The 24,843-nt window shown below is 37.5% G+C and overlaps 2 non-coding genes across 2 annotated transcripts; both read left to right on the forward strand.

Moving 5' to 3' along the window:
• The first annotated feature begins 9,017 nt into the window (after positions 1-9,017).
• LOC122218747 lies at positions 9,018-9,124 on the forward strand. Its single transcript, XR_006202079.1, has one exon. It is a non-coding gene; the product is annotated as a U6 spliceosomal RNA (small nuclear RNA).
• A 12,341-nt stretch (positions 9,125-21,465) lies between these two features.
• Positions 21,466-21,569, forward strand: LOC122218819. The gene has a single exon (XR_006202136.1). It is a non-coding gene; the product is annotated as a U6 spliceosomal RNA (small nuclear RNA).
• Positions 21,570-24,843: the final 3,274 nt, after the last annotated feature.

The following is a 24,843-nucleotide window of genomic DNA, read 5'->3' on the forward strand; positions in this document are numbered from 1 at the left end:
GCTAATTCCTGATTCCTGAGGCAGCACTGACACCGGGAAGTCATCAAACTAAGAGGCAGAAACAGAATAATGCAGTCTCCTGTTATGCTGTTATGTTTGCAGCACCAAAAACAGCCCCTGCTGTGAGTCCTGTGTCTGTGGATCCAGTGTCCCTGACTGGTGGAACACAAACCCATCCACAGCCATAACAGTGAAGGCATCTGGGAAGTGTAGTTTTTACCTTCCAACCTCAAAGACACAGAAAGATTAGAAGTAGGTTCATATGAAGTAGAGCACTGAATCATAGATTATTCAACCATTCTTTGAATTTTGATTTTAGATTGATACATATTTTCAATTTTGTATACAATTTAAATATTGATACATATTTATCATTTTATGATAATTAAAATAAATTCCTAGAAGTGAAATTTCTAAGTCAAACAGTGTGAATTCTGTTGAAGTTTTTCATAATTATTGCAAAATTGCCCTCTTGGAAACTTATATCAGTTTATATTCTTTACAGCCAACTTTGTCAATCATGATTAATGAGTTTGTACTTTTAAAAAGAAAAATGACACATCAATTAAAAACTAAGAATTTCAGAAGTGCCTGGCTGGTTCATTCAATGGAGCATGTGACTCTTAATCTCAGGGTCGAATGTGCAAGTCCCACATTGGGGATAGAGTTAAACAAAAAAAAAGCTTAACTAAGAATTTCTTTTGCTAGTGAGTTTGAACATTTTAATTCTCACCATAAGTGAATTACAGTCACTCGTTGCTCTAGTATTTCTCAACAATGCATTTATTCATTATCTGAAGTAATGAGAAATGTAACATTTGTTTTGCTCATCCAAACAAATTTTGGATGTTTATTGTAACTTTAAGATCTAGTGACCTCTTACTTTAGCCCTGTTATTGGTAGGTAGACAATCCTTTGTCTGTCTTTCAAATAAGTATTAAGGAAAGTTTCTTCTTTTACTGTCTCTAAAATTAAACTTGGTTGAGTCTATAGGCTTTAACTTAAAAGTAAGGGTATGTAACTTGATTATGATGCAGTCACCTCAATTTGGGTGGAAATGCTAGACTTGAAGGTAAGTGTCTGAATATCTATCAGTATAATTTGATGAGGTCTGTGGTTTACTTGTGCATGAGTCCAGGCTCTGAATGTCTTGCCACTAACAGTAAGAGTTCTGAAAGGAGAGAAGTTTTGTAAGGAAGAGCTCTTTGATTCAGGAAGGTCTGAAAGGTCCAAACAGACAGCTGTCGTTCCATCTGCTAGAATCGGCTGATGGAGTCACTATCCTTTCCTGATTAATGTGGCTGGATCAATTCTGGGGACCCCTTGGCCTGTCAGGACAACCGTTCACACATCTTTTTCTCCTAGCAGGCAGCATGTACAGCATCCAGACTGAAATATTAAGAGATTGATTGATCGATCCATCAATTGATTGATTACTTACTATTCCTGGGGCTAACAATTCTCCCTTTTCTTCCCACATAAATATAGGGTGATTTAGAGGAGGAATTAAAAAGAAGCCTTGTTTTATTCATATGTAGTGATTTAGAGGGGAAAGAACTTGTTTTAAATCCACCCTTGAAACTAGAATATTAATTTTTTGCTAGATTGAAACAAGACCCCATACATATGCATTACCCCTAAATAGCTATCTTTAAGGCCGGCTATTTACACAAGACTGTACACAGGTCATCATTCTCCATCTAGTGGCAAGATAGGCTAATTGAAAGCAAGTTCCTAAGAAGCAATAGTCTGACACTTGAGTGTTAGAGCCAAATATTTTAAAAGAGAACAGTAAGTGTTGTAAGTGTCAAATAAAGCTCACCACTGTTTTGTTAAATTTTGATATAAATAAAAACTCTAGGGGCTCCTGGGTGGCTCAGTCCATTGAGCTTCTGACTCGATTTCGGCTCAGGTTATGACCCCAGGGTCATGGGATTGAGCTCTGCATGGGGTTTAAGATTCTCTCTCTCCCTCTGCCCTTCTCCCCCTCTCCCCCTCTCCCCCCCCTTCTCTCTCTCTCAACAAAACAAACAAACAAACAAACACACTATGTGAAATAATCCATGATTACAATTTTGACATTGGGTCAGGTCATCTAATTTGGAATTAAAAAGAATACCCTTGCCGGATAATAAACAGAATATTCATAACTGCAGGCTTTTCTTGAAAGTGTTTTAACATCTTAAATGTTTTATGATCTTAAAAAATCTTGTTCATAATAAAATGTGAATAGAATTTTAATTATTGCAGGGAGAAGATTTCAAAAATATGCTACCAACCAACTTAGGACAAATCAACATCAGAATTAGGTCATTGGGCAGAGAGTTTTGGTACTTATCTAAGTACCAAGAACTTTGCAATCTGGAGATATTAATCGGTATATGCAAGAACTTGGCAATCTGGAGATATTAATCAGCATACGATGGTACGTATAACTAGCAAAGGTAGCTGATAGTCCCACATTGGGCTAACATTCAGCATTGAGACTATATCAGGTAGTTACAGTGGGCATCCATCTCTTCCAATAAGTTCAATATTCTATTAGGATTAGTGTCCATGATATCTGGTTATTAAATCATTTAAATATTACTCCAGATCCTAAGGGACACAGGAAAAAAATAACAAAGTAGAAGGAATGAAAGTACTTTGAAAAGAAAGTAAGCAAATGGATAAATCTTTAAAAGAGGAAACCAAATGAATGGATCAGACCAAATAAGAATTTTTAAAAAGCATAATAAATAATAGAGAACTAAAGGAAAAAATTAGAAACATGAATCAGGAAAATCAATTATGAAGGACCAATTGAAGATACTGAATATGAAAAATCTGCTAGATGAAATAATACAGTAAAGGCACTATCAGATATACCTTGCTACTGTTTTGTGGATACTGTTTATCAGACTGAATGTTCTTGAAACAAATTAGTAAGCAGTGAGATCAGGTCAATGAAAATTTCCAGAAGGAAATTACAAAGGATGTTACAAAGTTGTACTGAAAAACTAGGAGAAGTTAAGACAGTGACAGGGGTGCCTGTTTGGCTCAGTCAGTTAAGTGTCCTCCTTGGTTTCAACTCAGGTCATGATCTCACAGTTTGTGAGTCTGAGCCTTGCATGGGGCTCTCTGTGCTGGCAGCACGAAGCCTGCTTGGGAATTGCCTCTCTCACCCTCTCTCTGTCCCTCCCCCCATTTACACTGTCTCTGTCTGTCTCAAAATACATAAATAAACTAAATAATAATAATTAAAAAGGACATAGTGACAGAATTTTGAGAGATTAAAAAATAATAGGGGCACTTGGGCTGAGTAGGTTAAGCGTCCGACTCCGACTCCGGCCATGATCTCATGGTTCCTGAGTTGGAGCCCTCATCCGGCTTTGTGCTGAGAGATCAGAGCCTGGAGCCTGCTTTGGATTCTGTGTCTCCCTCTCTCTCTCTCTCTCTCTCTCTCTGCCCCTCCCTCACTTGTGCTCTGTCTCTCAGTCTCTCTCAAAAAAAAAAAAAAAAAAAAAGAAAAGAATAAACATTAAGAAAAAAGAATAATATCAGTTTGTAGATAGAAAGAGCACAGAGAAAGTGTTGAAATAAGAGAACTTGGAAGCTAGAACTTTTTATCCAATTAATTATATGTAAGGCTGAATAAGTTATTGTAAGATACACAAGACCTCAGAAGGCTGACACACAAAGATACTATTTGAAAACACGGTAGGAGGAAGTGTTTGATCAAGAAAAGGAATGAATTCAGATGGTAACTAGGAGTGGAAAGGAAGAAAGAAGCAGAGCTTTGCATTGTGTTTGGAAGAGAAACTGCCAGAGGCATCTTTAATACAAACAACTTTAGGGAAAAGCAAGACTGGACTGTTTTCTTTACCCCAGAGATTCCAGAGAGCAAGCATACGTGTCATACTTGTCATATGTATATGTGTGTATTTATCGGAGGAACAAAGGCCAAAAACACCTACCATGAATTTATTTACAATTCAAGTTGTACATGTGAATATGCACTATATCCTACCAATTGGAGGTGATATTTAAAATATATAATAAGTAGGGGCACCTGGGTGGCTCAGTTGGTGAAGAGCTAGACTTTTTTTGTTTTTAATGTTTATTTTTGAGGGGGGGGGGGCAGAGAGAGGAGATAGAGGATCCAAAGCAGGCTCTGTGCTGACAGCAGATGTGGGGATCCAACTCACAAACTGTGAGATCGTGACCTGAGCTGAAGTTGGATGCTTTACTGACTGAGCCACCCAGGTACCCTGAGCATTGGACTCTTGATTTTGGCTCAGGTTATGATCCCAGGGTTTTGAGATCAAGCCCAATGTTGGGCTCTATGCTGCTTAGTCTTCTCCAGCTCTCCCTCTCTATTTGCCCCTCCCCCCACCCTCTCTCTTTCTTTCTCTCAAAATAAATAAATAAACATTTGAAAAATAAAATAATATTTAGACAGTATAGCACAGTGCACTGACCAATCAGTGCAGACACCAGCCGAAGTGCTGCAGCACGTCCTGGGAGGGGGCTGTGCTTTTTCACCTGGGGATTATGAGTATATTTGGGTCAGCCTGGGGCAGTGGAGAGGCCGTGGGGAGGGACTCAGGGTGGAGCCAATTTACCAATGGAGTTGTGTCAAAATGTTAACAACTGGTATGGTCGTGCATACTGGCAGAATAGCGATATGCCTTCACATTTGATGACTTGCATACAAATGCCTGAAACATGCTTTACTTGTTTTCTCTTTTTATAACAAACCTTGGGTCGATGTTATATTCCTAGAGATTAAGACAGTCTGTAGTAAAACAATTTGGCATATTCGAGAATCTTCTTTACTTAAAAAAATTTTTTAATGTTTATTTATTTTTGAGAGAGAGAGAGAGAGAAAGAGAAAGAGAGAGAGAGTGGGGGAGGGGCAGCAAGGGAGGAGACACAGAATCTGAAGCAAGCTCCAGGCTCTGTCTGACCTGTCAGCACTGAGGCTCGAACTCACGCACCGTGAGATCACAACCTGAGCCGAAGTTGGATGCTTAACCGGCTGAACCACCCAGGCACCCCTGGAGAGTCTTCTTTACATTGGAAGTCAGAATATGTAAGTAGGGAATATTAAGTTTTAATAAAAAAAAATCAATTATCTTATTCAAGATATTTTCTTGACAAGGAAGCCTGCAAGGTTTTTTGTTAGGCTTCCTGGGTTGTAAATGTTCTGTACTATTTCTTATACTTCAAAGAAAGGCAATTTAAAACATGGAACCTATTAAGCAACATATTTTTTTTTAATTTTTTTTTAACGTTTATTTATTTTTGAGACAGAGAGAGACAGAGCATGAACAGGGGAGGGGCAGAGAAAGAGGGAGACACAGAATCGGAAACAGGCTCCAGGCTCTGAGCTGTCAGCACAGAGCCCGACGCGGGGCTCGAACTCACAGACCGTGAGATCATGACCTGAGCCGAAGTCGGACGCTTAACCAACCAAGACACCCAGGTGCCCCCATATTTTTAAAATCTAAAGGAGAGTTTCTCCTCATCACCAGCCTCAACCAAACTGCAGGCTGGAGCCGAGCCCAGTAGATCTCAGCAGAGCCACAATGTACAGCAGACCAGTCTGCACACCCATGAGAGGAATAAACATTTGTTCTTGGGCCATTGAGTTCTGCAGCTGTTTATTATGCAGCTAAAGACATTCATTTGTCATGTGTTCACTTATTCATCATTCATTCAATATGTATTGAACATCCATGTGCCAGGCATTGCTGTAAAAATCCAGAGCTAGTTTTTCTTTAAAAAGATTAATTAGATAAGTTTCTAATAAAACCAAACAGGAAAGAAGATGAAGTCAATAATAGCACCGATAAAGTTTGCATTCTACTGTCAAAAGAGAAAACACATAAATAAATAGAGAAACCCAGAGGGCTAATAAGCACCTGAAGAGTTATTTGCCCATACTACTAATCAAAAAATGCAAATTAGAATAGTAATTAGAAAGTCTAATAATATTAAGTCATGGTGAGGATGTTGGGAAATAAGAAACCTCCCACACAGCTTAAGGGAGAGTTATCTGGTGCAATCATTCCAGAGAGCAACCTGGAAGTACTTGGTAAATTAACCATACTTACATACTCTCTATGATGTAGTAGTTATATGCTAGGTCTTTTGCAACTGTCACTAACAATACTTTTTATAGCAGTGTTTGTGGTAATAAGAATGGAGGGAGCCTAATGTCTATCAGGAAGTAAATGGGAAGTAAAGTGAGAGATAGACATATAATTAAGTTACATGCAGCACTAAGAATTAGTATTCTATATTAATATGTAGCTAGGCGGATATTTAAATATCATGACAAGTGGGAAAAAGGAAACTATGAGATTTATAAGAGAATATCTGTCAAGGAGATCAAATGCACACACCTAGAAAACAATACTACATTTATTTTTAAGGATATGCTTGTATCTAAATAAGCAGAAATGACAGACTAGTAAGCACATATTAAATATACAAGAGTGGGAGAGAGATGAAGATGATAGATGAATGGAAAAAATAATAAAATAAAAGTAGCCAAGTAAGAAGAGAAAGGCATTGCACAGATACTGATAATGTGCAGTGAAATGGAGAGGGTGATTAATTCCATTTTGTGAACTTGATAGTCTAAAATAACTTGATAGTAGAACCTGAGGTATGAGGACTAGGGTCATTTGAGAGAGAATATGGAATTCAGTGTTGAAAATGAGCGTATTTAATCCTTAAGCTTCTGATGATCCCCTGCTCTTAAATCCTTTCTAGGGTTAGAGGAAGGTAATAAATATCACAGTAGCTACATTTTAATTGTGGTTTTCGTTTGGCAAGTGATAATAATGGGACGAGCTATAAAACCCTAACTGATGCATCTATATTAGTAAACATAAATGTAGAAAAAAGAAAATGATGTTCTATATTCATCAAAGTCCTTACCTTCTACCATGACAAATATGGTGATTTTTTTTTCCATAGGAAAAAATAGGAATTTCCTTTGCAATTATCTTGTTAATTGGTATAAGTGAGGCTTAAACTGCATTAACAGACTTTAATGTGTTGTCATTAAGAATTATTTAAGTTGAAGCTATCATTTTATTTTTCTTTAATCATCATTAATGACCTTGGATGAGGATTCTCTTTGGAGCTCAGTGCCTCTCAAAATTATTTGTCTTGCACTTACCCTGTGCTCTGTATTCTTACTGTCTTGTTTCCTTTGAACAATCATAAAAGAAAGAAGGCAATTGAATATACAGCACAGCCTATTAGAGGAAATAGCTGAAATAACATTTTCTTAACTGTTGGATGTAAAAATCAAGAGGATATTGTGCTTCCATGTAGAATGTATAACTATATTCAATGTGTTTTAATATCACTGATTGCTCCTTAATTGATGGGATAGTGAATGTTTGTCACGGAGAAAAATGCCAAATTGCATCTGAGGGAATCTGAAGAATGTCTTCAGCTGCAGATTAAAGTGCTTCAAAAGTTTAAAGAAAAGAATGTGCTTGTTTTGGGGGGTGAGGAAATATAGACATTACCATTTGAGAAAGAAAAAGCTTATTATATCACTTCATGATCATTACAATTTAGCTGTCAACTGTTTATTTCACCTTCTAACTAGTGAACAAGGTTAGGTTAGTTATTTCTTTGACTAGGTGGATCAAGAAGGAATAGATTCAGAAAGATTACCTAATGAAACGGATTAGTATTGTGAATTGATTTGCAGTCACTCTGTAAATGCTGCTGCTACTGCTGCTTTCCTAGTGTCGTTGTAATTATGTGTATTTTTTTTCTGGTTATTTCATGTGAATTTTTATACATATTGCATTTCAAAATGATTTTGCGATTGCAAAAATGATTATTTTGACCCAAAGACAGATGAACAAGCTAACCCTTTCAGATCTGATCATGCTGGAACTAGAAGCTCCTGCTTATTTTTCTCAGCATTTGCCTTCTGGTTGCTGATTGCTGTTAGCTGTTCCTTATGATTTGTTTCCCAAAGAAGTAGGATTTGTGAGACTTGGTTCTACCTCCCATTTTGATCCATCTTTCTGGGGCAGGCTAAGTCACAAACTCCCTAGTTCGTTGCCATAATAGGCAAGGTAACTGAGAATAACCGGTAGTACTTTCAGAAGCTCCTTCTTCTACTCACTGAATGTTAATTACTAATTGTGCTCTGGGAGAGGAACATTTCCTTTGCTCTCTGTAGGAAGAAATACTCTTCAGAGATCCACAGTTCTTTTATATCATAATGTAGGAAAAGTACTATGTTCTTTAATGAAACATCTGGAATTCCAAAGTTTCTATTTACAATAGAAAACAAGCAACATTATTTTCTATTTCGTTCACCTTTTCTCCCTTAAGTTGTTCGACTTATAACTTATATGACTCATGTAAGTCATATGACTTATATGACTCCATATAAATGTAGGCAATTCTCTTGCTACATTAGTGAAAGAGCAGACCTATGCCGGCCGACTCCATCTTGTTCTGTGTCCTCCACCTTGAGTGACTATGTCCCCGACATGGTCCCTTTCCGGGAAAATCACAGAAACCTCAGACCACACCTCCTCCCCTTGAGTAACCTCCCGCTCACCCGTTCAAACTTCCTGATCAAAACACGCCCGGCGACCTGCGTAATGGGACTCCGACCCTTCCCCAGCCAATTGCCTGAGGCCACGACCCTTGCCCAGCCAATTGGCTGAGGCCACAGCCATAAACTCACCAACTGCCCCTAGACTCCTATAAAACCTTTGTGCTTTTGAAACTCACTGGCTCTCTCCGGCATCTCACCACTGCCTCAGTGCAGGTAGGGAATTGAGCTTGAGCTAGCTGGAATAAAGGCTCTTTGCTTTTGCATCAGACTCGGCTCCCTGGTGGTCTTTGGGGATCACGAATCCTGGGCATAACATTAGGAATTGCAGTTTCACTGGTTAAAGAGAAATAAGTCATAGAACTCATGCACATAGTGTATTTTTGTAACTTTGGAGTTGCTATTGGCTAACCTTCATCAAAATCTATTAGTGTTCGCTTCAGCAGCACATATACTATAATTGAAATGATACAGAGAAGATTAGCATGGCCCCTGTGCAAGGATGACATTCAAATTCGTGAAGGGTTCCATATTTAAGAAAAAAAATCTGTTAGTTAAAAATAGTATTGTACATATGAAGTCAAATTTTGGAGGCTCTTATATGTTTGAATAAAGTAATGTTGAAATTAGATGGATACGTCAACATAAATCTTTAAAAATATCTTCAGAATCTATTAGTATAATCTTGATATTAAAATTATTACAATAAAATCAGGATCTTCAATTTCTGAGAGCTTTCAAATTCATAAAATACTTCCATATACAGCTTTTTAGAGGCAGAAACTATTTCATTGGCTTTTATCCCTTGAACACAGAAATTGTCAGATATAGCTCAGTAAGTGTCTTAAGTAAATATTTATCTTTTGTTGTTCTCTTTGCCCCAAGTGCAAATCCCCTTTTTATACTTGGGGAATTATTCACCACATGCATCTTTGACAGAAGCCCTAAAGTCACGTGCTCTATATCCCACCTTCCTTTTCAGCTATGGCACAGGAGCATGTTGTGGGCTCAGCTAATTAGCTGTATCCTCTCAACTTTGCATCAGGAACTAGTGACACAAAAGGGCAGGAGTGGTGAAGAATCTACTGTGACATTGGCAGCAGCATCCTGTTCTATGGCATTGGTAGAAGTAGAGCCAGTGTGGCATATGGCATCCGGTGCCAAGAGGTGGGTGGCTGTGTGGGTGGTGGTTCACCACTGGTGGGAATAGGATCCTCATGGCCCATAGGTCCCTGGTCTTACTTGTGGTCTGTTGCCTAGTATCCTTTGTACTCTCCCCCTTTCAGATTGTGGTGCTCTAGTTTTCCTGGCAATTCTCTTAGCTATATAAAATCCTTTCAATAAATTATTTTTTGCCTAAATTAGAGTCAGTTTCTGTTACTTGTATTAATAACCCTGACCAATAAAATATAGAATCAAATTACATATCCTTATGACCTTATTAAGATAGGTTTTCTTTTTTTAATTTTTTTAACGTTTATTTATTTTTGAGAGACTGAGAGAGACAGTGTGAATGGGGGAGGGGCAGAGAGAGAGAGACAGAGAGAGGGAAAATCCCAAGCAGGCTCCAGGCTCCAAGCTGTCAGCACAGAGCCCAATGCAGGGCTCAAAACCACAAACTTCAAGATCATGACCTGAGCTGAAGTCAGACATTTAACTGACTGAACCACCCAAGCACCCCTAAAGATATGTTTCCTGAATAGTGTTTACATATTGGGAAACAAAGATTAAGAGACATTAATTAACTTGGCTAAGATGAAACATTTAGAAAGAACTAAGAGCCAGGATTCAAATATAACTGCTCTAAGTCCAGGGCTTTTTCTTTTTATCATAGTGTGACTACATGCTAAGCAATACTTTTTCATTTTACTAAGCACACAGGAAGCTTACATTTCACAGCCTCTTTTGTCATTAATTGGGGCCAAGTGACCGATTTATGGACAATGAGTGAAGATGATGTTTGCCCCTTCCAGTGTTGGCCACAAAACTGTCTCCTCAATCTTGTATGTACTCTCTAAAGGGAAAACCTTAGGTTTTCTTCCCCCTATGTAATGAAAAACCCATTTCTTCCCTATTATATGCTTCTCTTTTATGAGTCTCCTTTATTATTCATACAGAACAATTTACTTCTGACACTTCTGGTCATTAAATATGTGGAGGTTTTCCCAATATCAGGCAAATTCTCTGTGACACCAGATAAGTGTCTTACAATTTAAGTCAGTTCTGACTCTATCTATGTGGAGATAGCATCAGATCTCACAGGCAAAGTCCTCAGTTCAAGACTGCTCCCCCCCTCTACCTTCAGATACAGGTTGCAAGCCTAGGGTTATCACCTGTGCTTCTGACCACCCAGTCATAGATCAGAGGTCCAAATACCTCTCTCCTTGGGTTTGATTAATTTGCTAGTACCATTCACAGAACTCAGAGAAACCCTTCCTTATGTTTACTAGCTTATTAAAGGATGTGATAAAGTGTATAAATAGTCATATGAAGAGATGCACAGAATGAGGTGTGAGAATGAGCACAGGAGCTTCTATCCCCATGGAGTTGGGGTGTATCACTAACCCCACGTGGTTTTTGCCAGCCTGCAAACTTTCTGAACCCCACACTATAAAGATTTTATGGAGGCTTTCTCACATAAGCATGATCAATTATTAACTCCATTTCCAGCCCCTGTCCTCTCTCTAAAGAAGGTAGAGGGTGTGTGTGTGTGTGGGGGGGGTGGTTTCTGCAGTGAAAATTCTAAGCTTCTAATCATGGCTTGGTCATGACCACCATCCAGAAGCCATCTGTGAGCCCACCCAACATTGCCTCACTGGAACAAAAAATGCTCCCAGTGTTCTTATCACTTTACGAGAGTCTTAGGAGCTTGTGTCAGGGATAGGGTCAAAGATAAATATTAGAACAAGAGATGCACCTAGTGTTCTTATCACTTAGGAAATTACAAGGGTTTTAGGAGCTCTTTGCCAGGAATTGGGGGTGGAGTCCAATATACGTATTTTCTATTACCTCACATTCTCTTTCTGTTCAAGTGGTTTAAAGTATGATTGAAGACCCTAACCAAGAAAGGAATCCAAAACTGAGTCATTATTTGGAGTAGAGTTACCTGAAAGAGCTACCTGGGGCACATTATGAACTGGAGACAAATTTTTGTTGTGTTATGCTCCTCTTATTTGAAGGTTTATTGTCAAAGAGGCAAGTTAACTCTTTTTAAAAATTTTTTTTTCTTAATGATTTATTTATTTTTGAGCGACTGAGAGAGAGAGAGAGAGAGGAGAGAGAGAGAGCATGAGCAGGGGAAGGAGAGAGAGAGCACGCGCACGGGCATGTGCACACGTGCGAGTGGAGGAGGGGCAGAGAGAGAGGGAGACACAGAATCTGAAGCAGGCTCCAGGCTTTGAACGGTCAGCACAGAGCCTGATGTGGGGCTTGAACTTGTGAACTGTGAGATCATGACCTGAGCTGAAGTCAGACGCTTAGCCAACTGAGCCACCGAAGCACCCCTAGTTAACTCCTTTTAACACAGTAATTGGTAACAGAAGTGAAGTACTGCCATAACAGAATCCTAAAATATGTGACACTGATTCAGCTATTGGCTCTGGATAGTGAAGAAATAGTTACTGGGTAGCTACGTTATATGGTGGCAAAATTTTCAGTATATTTGTTACCTGCTTTTCCTTACAAGACAGACCATGTGCCAATTGGGCTTGTAAACTCTACAGGAAGAGTTTGGAAAACCAAAAGTTGGCAGTGTCTTGGGAGACTATTGGCTCATTTGGCAAAGTATAGTTAAAAAAAGAGATGATCCCAGGAGAAAATTGGCTAACTGATAAATAGAAATGATAAGAAAGAAAGAGAAAGAATAGAAATTCAGGGCCTTAAAAGCTTGAAAGTCCTAATGTCTAAACCCTAAACAATCAGAGCTAGCCTTACTAAAAGTTGTGAATGAAAAAAGTTAAGTACAACTTGATGGTTAGATAAAGGGACTCATGGAAAAGATCAGATTATGAGTATGTCCTTAATTTGCTCAAGATAGATTCAAGGTGGCTGCCATTAAGTAAAAAGGAAATCATAGGGTGAAGCAACAACACAAGTCAGACTGCAAAATCATGTCTAGAAAAAACTATTGGTGTGGCTACCGGCACATGGAATTGATTGGAAAGAGATTGAAAAGTATTAACATTTTTTTCAAGATTTATTTATTTTTGAGACAGGTAGACAGAGCTCAAGCCAGGGAGGGGCAGAGAGAGAGGGGGACACAGAATGTGCTGTCAGCACAGAGCCTGATGTGGGGCTTGAACTCACCAACCATGAGATCATGACCTGAGCTGAAGTCAGATGCTCACTTAACCAACTGAGCTATCCAGGAGCCCCCAAAAGTATTAAATTTTTGAAGAAATGATTTGCCAATGAAACTAAAAAAGTACAATAAAAAACATTTCTGATATTAGGATTTAAAACAACTTGCAGATCCCCAAATTTGCAGCAGTAGGCAGGCTTTTAAATCTGTACATTCCCTAAACAGGGTTTGCTGCTCAATACCCAAGCCCAATGTAGTCAAGGAAAGTAATGGATAAGGAGGAGGCTTCCAGAGGTTGAGAACATTGGATAGTGGAGTTCTCCCCAGAAAACATAATTGAGCCTAATCAAGATTTTCCCTCTCCCCAGGGCAGTGTCTGCCCAGTGGGATTTCAAAATTGGTTCAAACCAGCAACTGCTGTGTTTCTTAGTCTCCTAAATGGAAGTATTGATTGTGGTTATCTTATCCCTACTCCACCACTGTAATTAGATATGTGTTTAGGTGAGGGTCACTTCCTAGTCTTTTTAGCTCATAGGTCTCCAGAGCCTGGGACATCACATCTTGATCAGATGGGAAGAACTACATGGCAACCTGAGAGCCTGGGTTTCAAGCTGATGCAGTTAGTGATTAAAAGTTTTGGGTTAGTGATGGAGGTGAATGTGTTTCATGCATGGGAAGATGAATAAAAGGATAATGAGTGGCCAGAAAGGAGGACTGGCTGGATGCTCATTAACCTTATTTCCTTCTTTTGGGCACATGGAAATGCTACAGTTCAGAGTGTCTCCTGAAGTTAGATCAGCTAGATTGCAGCAATATGAGGTGATAAATAGAACATGGACAGAAGCCATTTGTGTCACTTCCCAGACCTGGCTTTTTAAAGATCCTTCACTACCTTTCATACATTCTCTCCATTGTTCCATGACTGTAAGCAAAGAATCTGAGAGAGTAGAACTTCCTGAGTCAACACTTGTAAGAGAGCTGCTCAAGAGAGCTGCCATACCAACTATGGACTGTGAATTTGTCAAATCACTAACATTTTATGATGGTGAATCAAGGGACGGTCACATTCAAAGATATGATACAGAAGAAATTATGGAAGCATATTAAATAAATCTGTATATATACTTAATAAATAACTATTATACAGTCTGAATTTTGTCTGTTGGCATGTTGGAAAAGAAAGAAACATGGAAGAGGGAATTCTTGGGTTCCCTGGAATAAAGCAGAGCATATTTTAAGCATACATAGAATCACTAGCAAAGAAAGTGATAAATGGAAATGAATTGTTACCTCTTTGAAACAATAAAAAACAGAAACCAACAAGGGGAAAATAAGAACTGATATCAGATAGTGATTCCCAAGCCTGGGAATGGGCTGAGAGGAGGAGTTAGGGAGTCATGTAACTGAAAAAATTTTATGGAGAAGGGGAAAGTTTTGGAGAGCCCAATGAATGGGAATTATGTGTTGTTGTCCTACTCAGCGAATAGCCTCTGTGCCAAGGAGGATAAAAAGTTCACAATTGAAACCATAAGAGATTCTTAAATACTGAGAACAAACTGAGGGTTGATGGGGGGTAGGGGAGAGGGGAAAGTGGGTGATGGGCATCGAGGAGGGCACTTGTTGGGATGAGTACTGGGTATTGTATGGAAACCAATTTAACAATAAATTATATTTAATAGAAAATTTAAAAAAAAGCTCACAATTGTTCATCTAAGACATGAATGTTTAAGAATTCCCATGGAAAAAGTTTAGTCGGTAAGATGATGGAAAACTGGTTTGAAAAGAAGTGAATTATTAAGGAGAAAGAATTACATTTTTTAAGGGGACTCAGATTTGCTGACTTTTTAACTGTTAATAGTTCCCATATTTAGAAATAAATTCCATTTATATATTATATTTTGTAGCATTTGCTACCCTTCCCTTCATTATTTATCCTATTCATAAGGAGATAAATTCATTCCTTTATCTATGCTTATTATCATTTCTAGGGTTCAGAGAATTCAAAGTACTTTGTATACTGTGAGTGTTAAAAGAATAAAGATTTCTTCTTCAAATTTGTAATTCATTTCAACAAAAACTATTAAGCTCCTACACTGTGTCCTCAGCAGCGGGGATATAAAGATGAATAACTTAACAACTTATTCAAGGAGTAAACAGTCAGTTCTTAAGGAGGATTATTACACAGCACTCAGTTCTGTTAGGTAGGTTTTTTCCAAAAAAGACCCACCAAGCAATTCTCTGACACCAGCTGGGTGTCCCACAGTGCAACTTAATTCTGACACCATCTACCCAGATATAGCAACAGCTTCCACAGGCTAAAGGTTCAGTCCCACAAGACTGACTTTCACTTGAGATGCCAATGGCAAGTTCAGGTTGTTAACCTGACTGACTGGCTGTAAATCAGAGGTTCCTATGACCTTCCCCTTGGGTTTGATTAAGTTGCTAGAGCTGCTCACAGAATTCAGAAAACCAATTTACTCATTAGATTAGTACTTTATTACAAAGTATATTAAAATATACAAGTTAACAGACAGAAGAAATACATAGGGCGAGGACCTCAACAAAGTAGCTTTGACCCTGTGGAGTTTGAGGCCAGTCAGTCACCTTTACTGGTTCAGCAACTGGGAAGCTCTCTGAACTCTGTTCTTTTGGATTTTGACAGAGGCTTCATTATTTAGCATAACTGATTAAATCACTAGCCATCGGTGATTGGATTCAATCTTCAGCCCATCTCCCCTGAAGGTCAGGAGCAAGGACTAAAGGGTCCAAACCTCTAATCACTTGGTTGGTTCCCCTGACAACCAGCCCCACCCTTAGGTGACCTAGGAGCTTTCCAATAGTCACTTCACAAACATAATAGAAGACACCTTTGTGGCTTTCTTCACTTAGGAAATTCCAGGAGGCTTAGGGGTTCTGTCCCAGGAACAGAAAGAAGACCAAACATATACTTCTTATTATAAATCACAACATCACAATGATCTAGGCATGTAAAGATACTGTTATTACCCAGTGAAATAGCACAATGGTTAAGAGCTTGGATTTTTAAGTGGGATTCCCTGGGTTCAAAACCGAATAATTAATTTACTAGGTGAATGACATTTGAAGTGTTACTTAACATTTGTGTCATCAATGGTAGTAACATTAGAACCTTCCTCATAAAGTTACTTTGAAGTTTAAATTAATTAATATATCTAAAGAATCTGGAATAATGCTCAGCACATAGTAATCATTGTACATATTAACTATGATCATAATAGAAGAATCTATGATGTACTCTGTGAACAAGGAGAAGGAAAAGTAATTTAGTTTACAGGGTGGAGAAGAACATTCGAAGAGCTGGGTTTTGCATACCAAGGGGGAGAGACTGGTATTAAATCATATTTGAGGATCTTTATAGACTATCAGTTTTTAGAGGGTGAAGTCAGGATAGATCCCGGTTTGGGTGAATCCTTTAGCATGAACTCATCATTCAAAGGATGACTCCATTCCAAATGAGTTTTATACCTGTTAAGGTCTTATATAGTTACATCTGACTAGAAGAAGCTTGATTATACCCAGCTTACCGCTTACTACTTGGTCTATAAAGCCAGGTTTTTTGTTTTTTGTTTTTTGTTGTTTGTTTTTTACTCTCCCTTTTGTTAGACCACACTTATAATAGTTACGCGGTTTAAATCCTTATTCAGAGCAAGGAAGAGGATTGACTCACACTTTAGAAATTTTCTCTCCATGTTACTCCTTAAAAACTTGCTCAACTTCATAGTAACTGGTGACTCCTCACCTGAGGGTTTCATGGTGTTTTCTTAGAAATGAGTCAATGATATTAGCTCCAATGGCAGGTGAAAAGATGTCTAAATCACATCATACTTTCAATAGACTATTTTAGCTGAGAGAGTAGAAGAGACCAAACAATGCCAAAGAAGTCTTTTCTTTAAAAAAAAAATTTTTTTTAACGTTTATTTATTTTGAGAGAGACAGAGCATGAGCTGGGGAGGGGCAGAGAGAGAGGGAAAGAATCTGAAGCAGGCCCCAGGCTCCAGGCTCCAAGCTGTCAGCACAGAGCCCAACACAGGGCTCGAACTCACTAATTGTGAGATCATAACCAGAGTTGAGCGAAGTTGGATACTTAATGGACTGAGCCACCCAGGTGCCCCAAGAAGTCTCTTCCAAGTAATAATAAAAGCATTTACGGGGAGCCTGGGTGGCTCAGTCGGTTAAGCATCTGACTTTGGCTCAGGTCACGATCTTGCGGTTTGTGGGTTTGAGCCCCTCATTGGGCTCTGTGCTGACATCTTAGAGCCTGGAGTCCGTTTCAGATTCTGTGTCTCCCTCTCTCTCTGCCCCTCCACTGCTCATGCTCTGTCTCTCTCTCCTTCAAAAATAAATAAACATTAATAAATAAATAAATAAATAAATAAATAAAAGCATTTGCCAATCCACTGAAAAATGACTGCCTCTTCTCTATATAAATGAGATGTTTTGCTCTCTGAAAATGATGAGCTGTTAAGTTTTTAATTCCATTCCCAGGAACTTTCAAATTTTCAGGCATTACTGTGAATGAGTCTGTGCAGCATTTAGAAGGCTAAAAACAAAGGGAGGAAAGCCAAAGAGAAACACCCGTTTTTCAGCATTTGCCCCAGGGCTTTGCAACCAAAGCACCACCCCATTTCTTTTTGAGGTGACTACACCCTCTCTTCTCTAGGCATTGGAATCTCTCCTGTATATGTAAAAGCTTTTTTCTCTCTGACAAAGTTTCCTTGTCAGGGAATTTCTAGATAAGAATCTTGAGTTAAAATCTCAAATTATATGCATCCACCCACCCTTATATTATAATTACTGTCTTGGGCTTTAAAAAAATAACTACACACATCAACAGTTTCACAACTGCTTCAGAGAATGGTTAAGATTAGTAGGCAAGCTCCTAGAGAAATTATGCAGGTGACCACAGTTATTAATGTAAACATGGTTAAAATGTTTGAATGCTGTCATGCTGGGACCAAGAGGCCAAATTTGAAGATTTTATCGTGATGCTTTTGGCTCAGCACTTGAGAACTAAAATAAAGGGATTTGTAAGTGTTGTTGCCTTACCTGCATGCTGTTTGCGTGCTTTGGGGTTTTCCCTCGTAAAGAACATCATGCAGTATTTGGGGTAACATTAAGAAATTTTTCTTTTAAGAACTACAGCTACCATTATAATGTGGTAGCTGTTTTGCTATGTCTTTCAACAATTTTTTTTTCCCATTAATTTCACTTTGGTCAAATTTTTTTTCAGAATGAAATTCAAAGATTGGAATTTCCTGCATATATGTAAATTCATTTATTATGAAACAACATATAACATCGTAGACCACTAGAATTAAGAAAAACCACAGAAATGTTGATTTTACTGTTTGGTCTAGGAAGTGAAGGGCTTGTACATTCTGGCTGTGTAGGGCCTGCACATTTCCTGAAGTTATTCCTAGACCCTTTACCTCAATTTCTAACTCAAATTAGCATTATGCAAGCTATCAGACAGTTCATTGAACAGTACTTGCTACTGTGAATCAATTGGGCTTGCTCTTTCCATTCCAAACCCTTTTTATCTGTCTGTCTTCCTGGACAGGTTGGGGAGAGGAGTTGGTATCTCAGCTCCTCCAGTAGGAGTGGTAAATTTGCCTGCATCTAACCAAAAACTTACCCATCCAGGGCCGGATTATCCTTCTGTACTGTTCATATACTGTTTTTGCATTTGTTGATTCATAATGAAGTCTTTTTATTGTGCTTGCGTCCTAAATTTCACCTTTATATACACATCGGCACTTTATGTCTTTTTAGACATAAAATAATTATCCCTTTTTTAATTTATATATAACTGTAAACATTTGGAAAACTAAATTAAAATAGGAGAGAGAAATCACTTTATATGAAATAATCATTTTCTTGAAGGAAAAAGAAACTTTGTATTTGTTCCTAGCCTATAAATAGTAAATAAATTTTCATTGATGAAACTTCAGACAATAAGCAAAGAGAAGTGAAAAAAAATCTAAACTTCATGTAAAGATATTCACTGTTACATTATCGTGTTTTTGTTGTTGTTTTTCTGTGCATGTGTGTGTGTGTCTATGTAGTCAAGTGGTTTGTTTTCAGGATTGGAATAGTATAAGAAGTATAGTTTATAAACTTTATATTCCATTTAAGGCTTAGTTACAAGTATTTCTTCATTCTTTAAATGGCCCTCAAGGTCATGATTTTTAGTGGAGGTATGATAGTCAAACAGAGGGAAATAACATTTAACTATTCTCCAAGTGGCAGAAATTTAGGTTATTTTTGCATTTTATTATAAAATACTGCTGTAATGAATATTTATGTACATAAGTATTTATATTTGTTTCTGATATTTTTAGGTCAAATTCTTTTAAGTGGTATAGCTAAAGACAATTTAAGCTTTTATTTATTTAATTTTTTATGTCTATTTATTTATTGAGAGAGAGGCACCCAGACAATTTAAGCTTTAAATATAGATATTTGAATATATCATCAAATTGTCTTCCAAAATTTGTACCAGTTTTTATTTATTTTTTATTTATTTATTTTTTAGTTGTACCAGTTTTTAAACTCAGCAATAGTCACTAATATACCCTTACTGTGTGCAACACTGAGTATTATCATTTTTTTTTTACTACCTAATGCTGATTGGTGAACAACAGTATATTCTATTTCAATTTGCATTTTAAAATATCAAATGAAACTAACATGTCTCTCCATCCTTTGTATATCTTCTTATATGAATTGCTAGTTATTTACTTATTTTTTTCCTATTGAACAGGCTCATCTTTTTTTTTTTTTTTTTTTTTTTTAAGATTTTTTTCTTTCAGGGTGCCTGGGTGGCTCAATGTTTAAGTGTCCATAATTCTTCGTTTTGGCTCAGGTCATGATCTCATCATGGTTTCGTGGGTTTGAGCCCCGCATCCAGCTCTGTGCTGACGGCATGGAGCCTGCTTGAGATTCCCTTTCTCCCTCTCTCTCTCTCTCTCTCTGTCCCTCCTCTGCTCATGTTGTCCCTGTTCTCTCTCTCTCTCTCTCTCTATAGATAGATATAGATATAGATTTAAAGATTTTTTCTTTTTTAAGTAGGCTTCATTCCCAGTGCATCTCATGACCCTGAGATCAACACATAAGTTGAGATCAAGAGTCAGATACTTAACTGACTGAACTACCAGGAACCCCTAAAGATGCTATTTTTAAGTAATCTCTATACCTGGTGTGTGATTTGAATAGCCCCAAGATCAAGAGTTGCATGCTCCACTGACTGAGCCAGCCAGACAACCCAAACATGATAATGTTTGTATTGTTTTGTAATGTTTGTAATGTTTTGTATTGATTTTTAGGAGGTGTTTTTTTTGGTTGTTTTTTTTTTTTTGTTGTTTGTTTGTTTTTAATTAAAGGCATTAGTACTTGGCCATATATTCTCCTTTTTGTAAGTTGCTTTCTTATCTGGTTTACATGTTTTTAGGACTAGATTGTGGTGCTAGTAACCTAGTTATGAGGAAAAATTAAACAAAGACAGATGATTGGTCTGGGAGGAACTGATTGAGATTGGGGCATGAATGGTGGTCTTTGGATTGCATTAGAATTTGAATGATTGGTTTACTATTTTGGACAATGAGATTATAATTTTGGTACTCTAGCCTCTACTATTTTTAACTTTCAAAACAACTCTTTACACTGCTATCATCATATGTAAGGCACAGATCTTCTAAAGTGGCAAAGGCAGACTTACAAGCCAGGTTTGTCCAGCACCAAAATCTATTCTTATGATTATACCACACTACTTTTGAAGATTACATAAGTGATTTTTCATCCCTATGCTTTCTCAGTATGTTTTTAAATGCCTTCCTGATATTCCCTACAGTTGGTGTTCCATAAACTCACCATGGTTGAGTTTGTTTCTCAACTACATAGATAAGGACACAAAGGAACAGAAAAGGATAAGTATCTTGCCCAAGATGACCCAGCTAGTAAAACTAATTCAGGAAAAGCAGAGAAGGCCAAGAGCAGTGAGATCTATCCTGTCAATCTTTTCATCTTGTGTTTCTTCATTTGTTTTTTATGCCTAGAAAGTTCTTCTCTGCCTAGAGGTGAGAGATAATCAATTATGTTTCCTTCCACTTGTTTCTGGTGCTGGTTTGCATATTTATATTTAACTCAAGACTATCTGGAAAATATTTTGGTGAGAGAAATAAATTAGAGATGTTTTAGTAAGGTGAGGAGCTTGATGAAATGATTCAGAGTTTTATCTGGAAGAATATATAGATGATAATTATTGAGAAATATTTGAAGAAGAGTACCAGAACAGAGAACTAGTATTGCCAGAAATTTAAAAAATAACAACGATGCAATAATTAAATCAGCATGCACTGTTTTAAGAAAAAAATCAACTCTGTTCAGTATACAGGAATAATTACAATGATGTGAAATTCTATTTTTCTCAAAGAGCATATTCGGTTATTAATTTGGGATTTTATGATTTTTCAGATCCAGAGAATGTCAAAATAATAATTGAAAAAATACAAACACCCCAAATAAAAATCCAAACATACCTAATGCTTGTTTTGGTAGATTATATACTAGAATAGGAACCATGCAGAGATTAGCGTGACCCTTGCTAAGGATGACACACAGATTTGTGAAGCATTCCCTACTTTTCAGTTATGCAAGATGAATTTTATACCTCAGTAAAGCTGAAAAAAAAAAGTCCAAGCCTAAATTTTCTATTAACAAGGCTTGCCCTTAATGAATTGTGACAGTGAAATAATCCTTTTGACATGGGGCAATTACTGTGGCCATAAACATAGACTCATGGCAGATGTTGACTTCAGAGGCTACTGAGCTGATAAGCGAACATTTTTGGGCTTTGTTTATGTGCACAATAGGCACTTTCTGCATGCTCCACACCCTGCCTCCTAGCAAAGTGCATCTGCTGCAGAACTCTGTCTTCCCTCTTAACCTATCTTTCTACTTTTGAACTGCAATAGGGTTGGGTCGTCACTGGCTCTGTCTACTTCCTTGTTGTGCTGAGATGTGGATAAACAGGAACCTCTCCCTGGAATTTTGAGGATGTTCCAAAGGGCCTCCAGGTGGAAAGCATTTGGCCTTGACATCACATAGAAAAGAAGGGAGAGGTTGGAAAGACAATAATCCTAGAATCAAGGGATTTTAAAAATAGGAGAAAGGATTTCTTAATCTTCTATGATTCAACCAAAAACCTATCAACATATATGTGGTTTTCAGGATAAGGATCTTAATATCAGAAATGGAAAACTCAAGGTTGGCTGTGTATGAGCTCTGAAGTTTGGGGAACTCTTTGCTAACCCTTTTTTCCTTAATGACATTTACAGAAGTAGAGGAAATGTACTTCCTTCTAAGAAAAGCAAGCATGGCAAGATATCAACTTTTCTATAGGAATCAGTCAATTCTATTTTTCTTCTTCTAATTGTCCCAGATTCTTAAATAACTGACTTCTAAACTGTCCAAGTCATGGTCTGGATTAAGCAGTTTTCATTGTCTCCATCGAACATACAATCTTGCTTAAGTGGAGGATCATGCCTTACTTGTAGTACTCAAATGGTGTAAGTTAAGGCTTTTTATCCCCCCAGACGAGGGATGTTAATATAGGAAAGTCTGCCACTCTGGTTTGCAAAATTTATACAAACTCCAACTTTCAAGAGCTAGTCTATGAGGAAAGGCTGTTTACTTTTCATCTTTGCATTTTCTAGGGTATCTTTGAGCATAGAGTCTTACACATGTAATTTTTCAACAGTTAAAACAATAAATACAAACAATAAATATTGAACTGAGGAGTGTAATCAAAGGAAAACCTTTCATTAATTTTGAGACCAGGAGGCAGAAAGAAAGAAAGAAAGAAAGAAAGAAAGAAAGATGTTACAAACCTTACTGATTATTTTTCTTCCTTACTTTAACTATTTGCCTTAATCTTAGTAGAAAGATCCCCCAATATCTCAGCTTTATCTTCTAGGAAGACTATATACAGGCATCATAGAACATAGATACTCCCTTTTGCCTTGGAATATTTATCCTTCTGCAATGTTATAGGAAAAGTTTAAGATCATAGGCTGACTTAAGAAAAATGAATGACTGGGGCACCTGGGTGGCTCAGTCATTTGAGCATCCTATTTTGGCTCAGTTCATGATCTCACAGTTCAAGAGTTCAAGACCTGCATTGGGCTGTCTGCTGACAGCATAGAGCCTGCTTGGGATTCTCTCTCACCCTTTTTCTCTACCCATTCCCTACTGTCTCTCTCTTTCTCTCAAAATAACTAAACTTAAAAAAAATAAAAATAATTTATTCTTTTGGCAAATATTTCTAATGCATAATTCACTTTGACTGCCTTGATGTATGCAAGCCTCTGTTGGGTGATGTAAGTGAATATTTTCAATTTGCTTTTCAGGAGGAATAGCAAAATAGATGTGTCTACCATAGTTTTCCTAAAGCAAAGTCTCTAATTGCACATGTGCCACACTAGGCAAATTTTCTATAATGGCATATGCCACATGTTGGAATTTTTGCCAGTTAGTTTCTACATATCATTTAACATTTCTCATGCCTAATGAGAGTTTGTGTGTGCACAAATGGATGTGTCAAGACCATTTGCCAATTAATCCATTAAAAAAATTGTTATAATGCCTTTTCAAAAAAGGAGAGGATAAGGCATAAAGTATTAATGCGTGTGCCTTTCCTGTGACAATAAAGAGCATATCTTATAGTATTTTAAAATCCAGGTAATACTATAAATTTAATATCTAAGTAGCAAGAGAACAGGTGAGAGAGAGTTTTCAGGTAAGACAGCCTTCATTTGCTTTTTTCCTTTCTTTAAGCAAGACTTATTAACTACTTGCCTGGCCTCTAACTATGGTTGATTTGAGAGGAAAGGACATCTTTCCATGATTACAATGTCATCCTACTCCTTTTTAAGTAGATTGAAATGATCTTGGAATCATTTTCTTGCTCTCCTATTTCTTGGTTATCACTGGTCTCATTTAATTTCACCCATTATTTTTCCTTCATGATCTCTGTGCCTGAAGCAGCAACCCACACTTCAGCTGCCAAGGTCAGTTTGCCATAGTTTGCCAAAGAGGGTGGCCCTTTTAAGCTTGTGCACCAAACCTATAAAAGGGCCCTCATGGGCTATGGTGATAACTGATAACTTTAAGGTTATCTTGTTTCCTCTTTCTTCAGCTTTTCTATTTGTTTTTTTTTTTTGCATACTCTCTAAAGTTATACATTGAAAAAATTTGAGAAGATGGAAAAGAAAAACCAAGAAAATTAGAATGTATATCAATTAGTTAAAGCAAACAAACCCAGGCTGAATAGAAAATAAAAACAGGAATCATTTCAAAATATCATTGGATTCATGTTTTCTCACTATCCTCTTCCTCTTTCTCCATCTCACTTCCTCCTCCCATATTTCTTCTTTCTCTTTCTTGCGGTAATTTCTAAGATAACCAAGGAGCAAGAGTATGCCGTTACAAATATTCTAATCCTAAAATGAACATATATGCTCGCTCTCTCTCTTCACCTTGATAAAAAGAAAGATAGATAAGCAGATTAGTATATATACACGCTTGCATGGGAATGTATATCACATATTCTAGATTAGATTAAGGCGTAAGATATAAGACCATAGTGTTAGTTTTGCACATTAGGAAGTAGCTCTAGGAATAAATATTTGTTGCATGAATAAATGAATGAACCAATAGTTTACCGAGTGCCAGATTCTGTGCTTTCCTTTACACGGATAATCTCAGTGAGTTCTCACAATGCAAAGGTTGGGAAACAGAGACTACTGTTGACCTTATGGCAAGACCTAGGTCACAGATCCATGGACTCAGGAGAGACGGTGAGGCCTGAATTCACAACAGTACCTACTGTCATGGTATTAGGCATGGGCTCAGATTTTGT

Source organism: Panthera leo, chromosome B1 (assembly GCF_018350215.1).
Source record: "Panthera leo isolate Ple1 chromosome B1, P.leo_Ple1_pat1.1, whole genome shotgun sequence".
NCBI lineage: Eukaryota > Metazoa > Chordata > Mammalia > Carnivora > Felidae > Panthera > Panthera leo.